Source organism: Spinacia oleracea, chromosome 4 (genome assembly GCF_020520425.1).
Source record: "Spinacia oleracea cultivar Varoflay chromosome 4, BTI_SOV_V1, whole genome shotgun sequence".
Classification (NCBI taxonomy): domain Eukaryota; kingdom Viridiplantae; phylum Streptophyta; class Magnoliopsida; order Caryophyllales; family Amaranthaceae; genus Spinacia; species Spinacia oleracea.
The window spans coordinates 40,527,085-40,541,239 of record NC_079490.1 but is presented as its reverse complement, the minus strand read 5'-3'; positions in this window follow the sequence as shown (position 1 = coordinate 40,541,239).

Below are 14,155 nucleotides of genomic sequence, written 5' to 3'. Positions count from 1 at the left end.
CAAGGGAGAATTTAATACTTGCCTATCACCATTGTGAGTTTCCCGAGTGCACATAAAACCTTAGAGAATATTCTAGTTGGTTGAATCTAAGGCGGATCTGAAAGTGCTATGGACTATCTACGGAGGGACGACATTTGGAGTCCTATACTTGTTCTTGTTCGGTTCGGGAGCATCTAGGGAAGGCACGCATCACATTATATGTATACTAAATTATGCTAATTTGGATTCCTGGCTTTATGGTTTTTCCGCATGAATTATATTGTTTATATTATTCATAACCCTACAGTGGTATCACGAGCCTCTAATTAATTCTATAATCAATTATAGTTAACATGGATTAAATTTTATAAATTTGCAATGAATTAAAGGGGTGATTAATTTTGTGTATGTAATTAATTGCAAATTCGTGCGATTTTTTGATTATATGTTCGCATGATTTTTCGGCTGTTTTGTCAATAATGGTCGGATTCTTATGTTTTTATAGTGAATTTCGCATGTAAACGACGTTTTAAAATTTTGAGAAAAATCAAAGATTTGACGCCGAACCCATAATTCCTAAATTCGAAGCCTAACTATGACTTTTCGGAGGTTTTAGTTTTCCAAATGCAAAATTTGTAATTTTTATGATGTTAAATTAAATATTTGCGAATCTTGTATGTAAATCTTGAATCTATGATTGACCTACTGTATATGTTTAACAATTTTAAGGCCTAATCTTGTTAATTATATACAACCTAATTTGTAATTGTAATTAATTTGTTAAATTTCAAATAATTTAGAATTTGTTTTGAATTTCATAATTAATTGATAATTTGATTAGGATCCTATGATTAAAAACCACCATAAAATTTGTTAAAGTTGAAAAGTTTTAAAATTTTATGACCTAAATTTTAATCCCTAAAAATACATGTAATCGAAAATTAATTTGAATAATAAATTTTCAATTTTTCGCCTAAATTTAGTGAAATTAATATGAATTATTAATTTGGCGTTAAAGTTAAATATAAAAGTTATTAATTTTTATAAAACGATCATCAATCTTGCACGCACGAAGCAATGGAAGCTAAGTATTACCCTTAAGGGGTGTTGCATAGTGCGGGCATGCGACGACGAGCAAGGGAGCTCGTCGCCCATGCGGTACGAAGCAATGAGCAAGCACGAGCATGCGCGGCAGGCACGTCCCTGTGCGATGTGTGCGGTGCGGGTGATCGACCAAAGGCGACGATGCATCATAGCGCAAGGCACGAGGCAAGGCAGCAGCACAACGAGCAAGGGAGCTCGTGTGCCGCTGCGCAAGCCCCTGCCCAGCGCGAAGGCTGCAAGCACATCACATGGCTGGTGCGTTGCTGTGATGCGTCACTCGGCCAGCAATGAAGCACGCCATGGGCGCTGCCTTGTGCACGCGGCCCATGGGCGTTGCGACGTGGCTGCTAGGGCGAGGCGTGGGCTTCGGTCTACGGCCTTGCCTTGGCACGTTGGGCCGTTTTGTTTATGTTTCGGTTGAAAACGATTTTAATTAATTTAATTTCGTAATTTAATTTTTTCTCAGAATTTAATTTTGATTAATTTAATTATTATAAATTAGTTTATACTAATTATTTTACCAAAATGAAAACCTTGATAAAATTTAATTAATTAATTTTAATCAACTGAAAATAAAATTACGGGATTTAAATATTATTTTATATGAGCTTTAAATTTTAAGTAAATTTGTATGTTTCCGGTTGGACTAGGAAATACAATTTTGTGTTTAAAATTTGTAAAGCATGTAAATTCTTGGTTTTAGTGGGAGCTTTAAGTCATTAAACTCTTGATTAGGTCTACATTCCTTTAAGGTTAAAACAACTCGATTAGAACTAATAAGGTTGAATAATTTGTAGATTGTTGGAACCTTTGATTAGTTGATGCAAATGTTTATGTGGTGCGTGATTTTTCTACTAACTTGCTATGTGGGCCATTCATTGATAAATGAATGGGTGAATGGTATATTGTATATGTACTGTTTTGCAGGTTATGAAAAGTGACTAGTATGGCCCAAATATGATAGAAAATATGGTCTGCGTACCATTAATTTGAATGTAAAATTGGTCTAATGCTCCAAAGTTTTTATTTTAAATATGGTCTGCGTACCATCAAATAGTTGTAATTAGCTTTAATTATAGCATATCCTATTTGAAGAAAATGGCGCCTCCCATGGTGAAATTCAAGACGGAGTTTCCAATCCATTTTCAAAGACGGAGTTTGAAGTTGAAGCTTCAAAATGAAGTCAGGCCATACTAGATCACATTTAAATCTTATGCATGCTTTAAGTTATTGATTGCTTTGAATATGTCTTAATTATGCATGAGATTATGGCTTGATTATGTTGCATGATTAAGGACTTGAGTTCACTTAAAATCTAACCAACATAGTAAGAGCCTTAAGTTCCAAACTGGAAAAATTGAGTTAAAAGGTGCCATGAAAAAATAACACTTACTTGGATAACCTTTACATCAATCTAAGTAATAGTTTTCTGCCATAACGAGGTGTTACTTGTTGATTCTAAAGGGGTAAGGTACACAAATAAATTGTGAGTACATGTTAGTTTTGGTAAAACTCAACGATATAAGTAAGGAGTCCTTTTATGTCGTGGCAAATGGGATAGGTTTACCTAATTATTTCTTAAACGTACCTATCAACCAAGAGCAGTTTCTAGACTATTAGCAAAGGATTTGTTTACCTAAAATATTTTATAATTGAGTCAAAATACATAATGTGCTTAATTCTTCAATTATTTAAGGATGTTGGATTCATTTTATTCACACCTGCCGGAATAATAAATTCAAATAAAATGCCAATGACTTGTTTAAATTGCATGATTGCTTTAATTTTCATCTTATTACTCATGATAAATGTTTAGACTTTGCATGCTTCAATGTATGTTTTAATTATTGTTTATAATTAAATATCTTGCACTGCAGTAAATCCTTTTAGAAAGGTAACAGTAAATTTCCTCGATTGGTAGTGAATCCAAGGACGATTCACGGAAATGAGAGAAAATGAGCAATTTAAATGTACGTTTCTTATAGCGCCTTTTATGGTTGTTTTCGAGTATCAAAGTCGATTGGAAAACCGATTGGTGCTTGTGAGTTCAAAATACAATGTAGTTTTGAGACCATAAAGCATTGAGTTTAACACTCAGATTTACCAATGGTTAACAACCTAACATCTTTTATCCAATTAATTCTCGAATGAGTCTAGCTACTAGACATTCGAATAGATCGATGCTTAGAGAACTTTAGAAGCTTCTGGTAAGATCATCAAGTTGAAGAAAAACATTCAACATAAATAAAATGGTAAGAACTTTGTTGGAGTGACATTTGACATGTTTAACAAAGTATAAAAGTCAACACTAAAGAATTCAATTCTTAAGACTATAAGAACGGGTACAAGAAATAGGAAAACAAGGAACAAGTGAAAGGAACTTACAATTACGTTTCTACCTATAAGTTTATGTTTAAAGAAAAAGTAACCTAGCAATCAAACTTCCTTGGTGTCATATACCGCTTGAGGTTCTTACTTCGGTAATAACTCAAATGATGGAAGCTATGATACACTAATGACCTGCAAGTGGGAAATGAAGCATGGCAATGCTACATAGTTGTAGGGTCATCTAGTTTGTTTTAAGTCCTTTAATTTCAAGGCTGGAACTTAATGGCTATTTTGTTCTATAATCAGCATACTTAAATTTCTGCTTCAAACACAGTAAGACTCACATTCAAGAAAAATACAAACTATGTTTGTTTATTTATTTGAATGAAATGGTCATTTACGGGTTGAGTCATGTGTGCTTGATTAAAACAAACAACTCTTTAACAATAAGAACTTTACTAGGTTTAAATCAATCTCTTGATTTGTTCCACAAACCTTTAGCATTGTTGCTTAGACCATGTCAAAAAGTTAACATTCAAAAGCTCTATTTTGATGGAATTTTGAAAGTTGATTGATTTCTAGATCATTCAAGAAAAAGAAAGTCTTACTTGTTGAAAGTAACAAAAAGGATATGAACTATTGTTAGAACACCTAGACAATAGAGTTCAAAGCTAAAGAAAGATTTTATGACTTTATTATTTCACCCAGATTTGAGTGAATATTGGTTTATTTACTCAAAGTGATATAAGTTTGAATATGTTTGGCTAGTTCAAAGATTCTTGAAAAGCATAAAAACGTCCACTTGGCAAGAAATCATAAAGATCTAGGTTAGATCATGTTGATGATTACTTATACCAAGAATGATCATCAATGATTGTGTGTTGTAATTTCACAATCTAGCTCCATAAGATATGGTTTATCTAAATTGGAATGATCAAAGTCAATTAGTACTTGATTCGATCAATGATGAATCATAAAGTTTTTTCCAATAATTTCTAAAACAAAATGCACAACTACCACCAAACTAAACCAAATTCGTCAAAGCTATTGAAAAGTAATTTCATAATATCTTTTCAATAATATATATATATATATATATATATATATATATATATATATATATATATATATATATATATATATATATATATATATATATATATATATATATATATATATATATATCTAAAGAGTTTCTAAACTCAGTGGGAGCTTAGTGCTTGTTATTCGACAAACTAAGGCCCAAGTATAGATATATGTTCCATTGTAATTTATTCAAATGAGACGCAAGGGTATTGTTTCTACCACGAATTTTGAGAACATAATGTTTGTTTGCTCGAAATAATGTCCTTTTGGAGATTCATTTCCAAAATTACAAGTAGGGGAAAATGGACCTCGAAAGTCTTCGAGGCGAACAACAAACATAAACGGACATTCCGGAGGCTTTTAGAAGTTCTTCAGAATATCCGAACATTTATTTTTAAGGATTTTAGAAATGGATGTAAAGAATAGACATCTCTTATAAGACTTTACAAGTGCTTCAAGGAGAACAGAATATTCAAAGGACTTTTAAGTGGCTATTGATATTCTATTGTTTGATGTTCTATACCCAAGTAGGCATAGAGTTAAGGTCACTGAAACTATGAGATTCTTCTATTAGATAATGAAGAAACCTACAACTTACTGTCAAACTATTATCATGTAGATTAATGAGTTTGTGACTTGTAAGAAAGCTATGACGAAACCAAGATTCCCTAAAATGGTTAGAGGCCATATATAGTCTCAGATGTTTTAGATGGTTAAAGGCCACAAAACATAACAAATGTTTTGATAACAAAATTGAAATTTTTTTGATTTGCAAGAATTGTTTACATCTATTGGTTGCAAATTGGTTTTAAGGATAAAAACCATCAAACATGGAATTGTGTTCACACACAAATATATATTAGTTGTTAAAGGTTATAAGAAAATTCATGGCGTGGATTGTGTTGAAACCTCATGCATAATCATAATGCTCAAGTCTATAAATCAAGAAATGATTGCATATTGGTACATATGGCAATTGGATGACATAACGAATTCCTCAATCAAATGTTGGAAGAAACTATGTACATGGTATATTATAGGATTTGTGGATCCAAATAATGCTTAAAATGAATGATAGCTTATGAAATTCGGGCATGGATTTAAGCAAGCAATTGGGAATTGGAACTGTATTTTAGTGAAGCTAATAAGTACTTTAGTTTCATAAAATGTATATAATTCTTATAGATATATAAGAAGTTTAGTGCGAGTACGTAAAAACTTAATTGGTCCTATGTGTATCACACACATATCTCTCTATTGTGAAATAACATTCAAATGCTAATGACTTAGATTTGAAATTATTCATCAATGATGGACCAAGGCGCAACTTAGTACATACTGGGTACTAATATCTATTTACAAAGATCTTAGAATATTGTTTTGGATTAAGTAATGGCATTTACTAAATCAAACACGAAAGACTCCATTGGAAACATTCGACTCATGTGAATAAATCTAAGTAATAGATGTTTGAACTATGTATAAGCATTTACAAAGTTAAACATCAAAGAGTCTAAATGAGATTCTTAATCTATATTATATGTCAAAGAATTTAGCTGGATTTAGTATCTACTGAAACTAGATGAGCTAATATAACATGAATATAATTCAATTGGGAATTATTCTGGAAAAGAATTTATCATGTATGATATAATATGAGGATAGCCAAAAATGTATCGTATGGCTTTAGGCATGACGAACATATACCAATCTCTATTGGTCTAAGTGAACATCAACTAGATGGAGATCAAGAAAAACCTATGGTACTTGAAAAGGTACATAGGAATAGTTCTTGATTCAAGGACATGAAGACATGCTAATATTGATGCTACACGTATAAACACTGGCAAAGGATCAAGCAAGATCCCTTTGGAGTTAACCATTGGCAAGAACGAGGTATATGCATCATGGTTTGAAATGGCAACATGGATTGGAGACCATGAGTTGTTGCGTGGGAAATTAAGTATTAATTTCTATGTTCTGAGATACAAATGGAAAGTCTTCCACATATCTATGAACTGCTTGGATAAGTAAATCCAAACAAAGCATCACTAGCAACCTATATAGTTGAAGTAAAAGTAATTATTGCCTAAGAAGCAATGAAACAATGTTTTTTATGTCAAAGAGTTCTTCACTGAACTTGGGTAGATCACATGTCTTCTGGCTTGATGGTTCTTCATTGGAAAATACGTAGAACCACTCTTGAAGCAAGAAAGACTAGATCACAAAATACACATACTCAAAATATCTAATCATTCTATCTCGAAAGGCATTCGATGAAAAGGATATTAAGATTGGCAAAGCATGATAACTAAACCTATGCAACGAGTGAGAAACAACACTCACATTGTGGCACTGGAAATCAAGCACATCTTTGAATTCCGTTAATTGTTTTAAAGATGGGCTTAAATTCCCATGGTTGTAAAACATTGGGGTTGAACATTTATCATATATGAAATGTATTTTCATATTCCATTTAATCTTGGTTTAGTATTAAATGATGATTCCTTTCAATTTGACGATATATTCAAGATAGACTGTCAGGACCAGTCCTATGACTAAGAAATTTCTATCAAGTGAACTTGAATGTCAAAAGTTGAAAAAGGTCCCTGGTCGTAAGTTTTCTATAAAGGTGGACGCATAGAAAACGCTAGACGACTAGAATGCAAGTTGACTAGTAGTTCTGTTTCTTGAACTATGTGGACATGGAAATGTCGCAATCATTTGCATAGATACTTGCTTGAAAAGATTAGTATCGGACATACCTATGAAACTTTACTTTAAGAGATGAAAATTCGTCATAAGTAAATTTCATTACATTATTAGACACTAATCCTATTCAATACCTGAGTGATTTGAGATTACTTGTTTGAGAACTGGTTACTTTGACGTTGTCAAGCGTCGCACCGTAAAAGGAGACTATAACGGGAACGCTCAGGTAATCACCTATCAAAAGAAGTCTAAACTTAAGATCACAAAATTGGGATTGTCCTCCCATAAATCGGGATGAGATGCTGAAAGTTTTACAAGGCCACTCGTAGAGCTAGAAACTGAAAAATGCATGGATGTGCTCAGATGAATCATAGGCATGGTTATCTGTTTATTTGATCAGTTGCACTCTGAAACCGAGAAATACCTCTGGACATAATAAGGATGATTACTCTTACCTTATGTTCATGAGCAGGCATCAAGCGACAAAGGAATTAGGAAATGCACACTTGTCCCTAAGGACAAGTGGGACACTGAAGGAAATAATGCCCTTGGTCCAAGTACGCATTCAATGCTAAGTCTAATAAATGCGGTTCAGTATTAATTAAACAAGTTAATAAATTTAGTGAGATCAGGTGAGCTAAATGCCTAGCTAGAGGCCGCTTCAGTTCAAGTGGAATTAATAATATTAATCCACAACTTACTCTTGACTGAACCCGTAGGGTCACACAAATAGTACGTGAATGGATCAAGTATTTAAGTGAATATATTATTCAATAAATACTCCATTTATGAACATTTGAAACGACGGATCTTAGGAGCTAAAATAGTCAAAAGGAAAAATAAAGAATACTCCGGAAATTATGATATTGCCGGAAACGGAAATATGGATCATGACGAAAATATAAATATTATCTAAGTCTTAGATGTTGCCGGAAACGGAAACATGGTTCGTATCGGAAAATATTATCGGAAATAGAAATATTACCGGAATCGGAAATATTGCCGGAATCGGAAAATATTATCAGAAATAGAAATATTTCCAGAAACGGAAATATTACCGGAATCGGAACTATTGTCGAAAAATGAAATTATTTCCGGAATCGGAAATATTAACGCAAGCGTAAATATTTGTTCGAATCGGAAATAAATTCCGGAATCGATAAACGAATCGGAAGCGCGATGTGGAATGCTCGACGAACGAGCTTGCGAGACGCAAGGCCCAGCGCAAGCGCCAAGCCAAGCGCCAAGCAAGCCCGCGCGGAGCAGCAACGCTTGGGCCGAGCAAGACAGCAGCGCCCATCGCATGGGCCGCGTGCTGTTGTTGGACGCCAAGCGCGCTTGAGCCGAAGCAAGGCAGCAGCGCCCAGCATGGGCCGCGTGCTGTTCCTGGACACCAAGCTCAGCGCAGCAACGTGGGTTTAGGACACACGCTCCAGAGCCTTGGCCGGCCGATTTCTTGTAAGCTAAGCAAGCTTGTGTGCCAAGCTACTTGCGCGGCAAGTAGTTTGGTCCACAAGTTATTGTTTTCCTAATTCTACTAAAATTAGGCATTAAGGGTAGATCTGAAATACTTAGTATTTGATTGTCCCTAGAATTTTAATGTTATTAGTTAACTAGAGTCCTAAATGGATTTAGTTAATCGATTCCCAGTAGGATTACAACTCCTTTATTTCCACCCTATAAATATGTGATTCATGATCACAATTTATAATACAATTCCAACACATTAAATTCAAGGGAGAATTTAATACTTGCCTATCACCATTGTGAGTTTCCCTAGTGCACATAAAACCTTAGAGAATATTCTAGTTGGTTGAATCTAAGGCGGATAAGAACGTGTTGTGGACTATAGAGGGACGACATTTGGAGTCCTATTCTTGTTCTTGTTCGGTTCGGGAGCGGCTAGGGAAGGCACGCATCACATTGTATGTATACTAAATTATGTTAATTGACTATGTGGCAATTAATTTGGATTCCTGGCTTTATGGTTTTTCCGCATGAATTATATTGTTTATATTATTCATAACCCTACAAAACTCACGGTCATTATCGCATTGAAAAGCTTTTATTATCTTTTTCAAATTGAGTTTTAACATAAATCTTAAAGCTTAGGAAAAATGAAAAAGATTGGGATTTAAATTTTAGAGGAAAAACCCAAGTGAAGTGAGTGAAATCATCTAGAAGCAACAAATAATATTTATGACCATATTGACTTAAAACAGGAGATGTCCACAAATCTGAGTGGATAATGTCAAAAGCACTAACTGTATTATTCATTGATGTATAAAAAGGAAGTCTAACATGTTTTCCTAGAGGGCAAGACGGACAAGATGTATGATCGAGTCTTTTATAACAAGAAATAGAATTATTATGCCTAATATAATCAAAAACTGGGTTTCCAGGATGCCCAAGACGACAGTGACAAGTGGACGGTGACACATCGGAGAGTGCAATTGGTTGGTTGACAGCGGAAGACTTTAAGAATGGATAGAGATCGCCCACACTATTGCATCTCGTAAGAGGTGTCCCCGTATTGAGGTCCTTCACAGAAAAACCAAAAGGGTCAAATTCAAAGGATACATTATTGTCACTAGCAAATTTTCTAACAGAAATAAGGTTAGTGATAATATTGGATGCATAGAGGACATTTTTCAGGGTGAAGGGTGGGTGTGGTGGGGGTGTGGTGGTGGTTCCAATACCTTTAAGTGGAATACGATTGCCATTACCAACCAAAATTACCTGAGAATTATTCGAATGCAACATGTGAGGGAGATTACCTGAGTTTCGAGTGAGATTAGTTGAGGCCCCGGTGTCCATGTACCATTGATCATCGGGTGGTTGCATAGTCATAGAATTGAGCGCGGCTCTAAGATCGGTGAGGGCATGGGCTGCTCGTACTCATAATTTTGGACTGAATAGGCCTGCTGAGGTGTTGGGCCTCGTGGACCAGGCCTAAGAATGCCAGGAGAGGGTCTGAATTGGTTCGTTGGTCCAGCACTTGGGTAAGGGCAAGGTGTTGTGGCCCAATAGGGGGGTGATCCAATTTTTTTGTGGTCTGGCCCAAGTTTGTTCCTGATTCCAATGAGGCTGCCATTGGGCCTGGGAAGATTGGGCATGTTAGGGTTGCCCATTGTTGGAGGAAGTATTATTATGATTATGATTGTTGTTATTGTTGTTTCCACGACCTCCCCCTCTCCATTTTCCTCTGCCACCACGTCCATTACCGAGGCCCCGCCCTGACCGACCGCCATGGTTACTACCCCCGCCCAAGCTGGGTTGCGGCTGGCTGTGCGTCTGGGTTGCCGCATCGTTTCCAGACGACGGTGGTTGTGGGGAAACAAGTGTCGTGTCAAGGTTATCTTCTTGATTTGCCAGTCATTGTTCCTCCATTTGCAGCGACGAACGAGCCTCAGAGAAGGTCAGCAGTGGCTTGGATTGTTGTATCATGGTGGCTATTGTGTCATACTCACCCTTTGTGAGTCCCTTGACCAACTGTAAAACCATCTATTTTTCCGAGATCGGGTTATCCACGTTGCTAATTGGTCGGCAAGAAGCTTGATTTGTTGACAATATTCAGTTATATTGGCGAAATCGATCAGCTTTGTGTTTGTGAATTGATCCCCCAAGTAAACTGCCTGTTTGTTTTATTGTCGTGAAACAATTCCTCCAATCTTTTCCATAATTCGTATGTCGCCGCTCCGGGTCTCATGATTGTATGGGCAAGGTCTTGTGAGATTGTGTCGTATATCCACTGTTTAACAATGGCATCTAGCCTCGTCCATGCACGGTCGTCAACATCTGTGGGTTTTGGGACAGTGATGTCAATGTGATCAATGAAATTAAACGCGCACACATGAATTTTGAAATACTCCACCCAAGTCGCATAGTGACAGGTTTCTTGATCAAGAACTGTGGGTATGGAGTTTTTTATGTTATTAATGACAAAGGCGGGGTGAAAGGTTGTAGGAGGAGGATGAGGAGGAGGAGGGGTAATTAAGGACTCGTCGCCAGAGGAGGACGGAGATTTTGATTGCAACATAACTGCGGGAGTTGGAGTATGGTGCACGAGGGGTAGGCAGGACCAAAGAAAAGGAAAAGAAGATTAAAGAGATTTTCATTAGACTCTTGATACCATGTTGAATAGTGTAATTCTCCCTGATTTGGGTATTCTCATAATCGATAATTTATAGGTGTACAATGCTACAATCCTATTCTATGAGAACACTAATTACACAAAATCTATCTTTACAGAATATAGGAAAGAATATTAAATACATATTCTATCAAATTTAGATTCCATATTTTTCCATTGATTTTGAGAGAAAAAGGTATAGAAAACTAAATAACTCGATTATAACTATAAAGATTTCCATATATTTCCACGCATTTCCTATTCCATTGTTGTTTTCTCTTCCAATAAACAAACATACATACTACGTACAAATCTACACTTGTACTCATTTTTCCTCATCAAAGTTAAGTCGCTAAACACAATGAAAATGAGCACTTCGCAACTAATTTAATTTGAATTTTGATGCTCAGATATACCCATTTCTTTCCTCCTTAAATCACACTAGTTTTAAATCCTTGCAATATATGCACTTATTTCTTAATCTAAAACTTTGTTTATATTGTTTACATGTATATTACAGTAAATAAATGATGCGAAGTTTATAAAACAATATGTTTGGGCTCCCAATTGATTCTCAATTGGGCCACTAAGTCCAAAGCCCAATGGCTCTAAACAAACAGCATCAAACCTACCAATGGCTAGTCAGCCATCCATCAAGGCCCAAGGCCCAAAAGCAATAAATGACCTATGGGCATTTATTATGCAAACACTATAAATAGGCCGCCAAGGCTCACACCTCAAGGTACGTCCAATTTATTGCCTTAAGACTACTCTTCTAGAGAACTTCTCTCTAGAATCCGAGCATCGTTCTTACTTAGGCATCGGAGGGGCTTTCCTCGGAAACACCCCCGAGGCTAGTGACTTTGCTCTTGTGCAAGTGAATTCGGACTCTACTCATTCAAACAAGCAAGATCTTCAACACACACAAAAGGGGTCTTCATTCGAAGCCCATTGTTTCCACATTTACAACACCGGAATAATTTGGCGCCGTCTGTGGGGAAGAACACTTCAAAGCCTTTGAAAGACATCAATCACCTCTTTCCGCGAAAATGGTAAATGATGTTATTAACAACAATGATGACGATATGATGGTGCGGTCAGATTCAGAATCTGACCAAGAGGAGCACCCTCAATCGATGGCGAGGTCACAGCCAAGCAGAACTACGACCGCCACAAATGCAGGACCTCCGATTCCAACTAGGGAAGAGCTCACTGCGGCCATGACCATCATGCAAAACTTCCTCTTCAATGAGAAGCAGCAAGGACTGGCAAATGACCGCAGAGAAGAGAGGAGGACCAGGCGAAGGCTGAACGAGCCACCCAGTGCAGAAGTGTCCAGACCCGAACGAGAACTCCTTCCCTTGACAGGTACTCACTTGACGTCGAGGTGGATGGAAAGCACGTGGGACACCCAAAAAAGGGCACAACAGCAACCAGATTGGTTTGCGAGACCATCGCCTACTCCAACAGCTCTCCAAAGCGAATCGACTACTCGTAACACTCGGGTCCGAAGCTCGGTGCTCAGCAGGTTGAGGCCCTCGGTCCACTCAAGGTTAAGACCCTCGATCCATACGAGACTCGGGGTGGGCGAACCAAGCAGATCTGGCGAACGACCCGAGGTCAGTAGCCGAGAGAGAAGAAGAGACAGGAGGCATGATCGAACCCCTAGCCCCCATCGTACGCCCGAACATTCTAATCACAGAACCTCGGCAAACGAAGGCATCAGGGCTAGACTCGGGAAAAGAATCATGACTCCCACGTCATCCCCTTTCTCGGACGAGCTGATCATGGAAGAAATACCGAAGGTAAGACTGCCAGCGCATCTAACCTACAGCGGAATCACAGATCCGAGGGATCATGTCATCTCCTACGAGCAGCAAATGTTCTTGAGTCCCTACTCCGAAGCATGTTGGTGTAAATATTTCCCAACCACGCTAACCGGAGTGGCGGGAGAGTGGTTTAGATCGCTGCCGAAGGGATCGATCAAGAGCTGGAAAAAGCTGAAAAAGAGATTCTGCACACAGTTCGTGAGCAACAATCTCCCCGAGCGAACCACAGCAGAACTGACCTCAATCCAGCAAGAAAGAGATGAAAGTCTGAGAGAATTCATGGCCAGATTCATGAAGGAATCAACAAACATACCAAACTTGCAGCCAGACGTGGCCATCTTCGCCTTGAAGCACGCGCTCCAGGAAGGGAAGTTCCGTGACGAACTCTCAATGAAGAACCCCTCCAGAATAGCTGACGTGCTCCAAATGGCTGATGCGTTCATCAGAACCGAAGAGTTCAACAAAGCCGCTGCAAGATTGAAGGGATCATCGGATCCGAGAGACACAAAGAATACCCAGAGCAAGCCCGAGGGCGGCTCAAGGAAAGGGAAGGAGAAAGTAGGAGCTAGAGAGATGAGCCCGAAGAAAGACGGGAGAAGGGGTGAACTTCAACCCAAATACACTAACTACACTCCACTAGCTCTGCCCCGAAAAGAGATCTTTAGCCTCAACAGAAATGATGAAAAGTGGAAACTACCGGGGAAGCTCAAGTCCAACCCAGCTCGGAGAAACAAGAACAAGTGGTGCGAGTTTCATGATGACTTCGGTCACCACACCGAAGAATGCAACTCGCTGAAAGACAACATTGAGGACCTCGTTCGCCGAGGCTACCTGAAACAGTACTTGTTAGACCGAAGGGAGGAAAAAGAAAAGGCCGCTAGTGGCAAACAACATGAGCAACCCCAGAAGAGGGTCTACGAAGCAACCGGACACAAGAAAAACGACATCCTGGTGGTGTTCGGGGGGCAGAAGTCTGGCCAGGCCA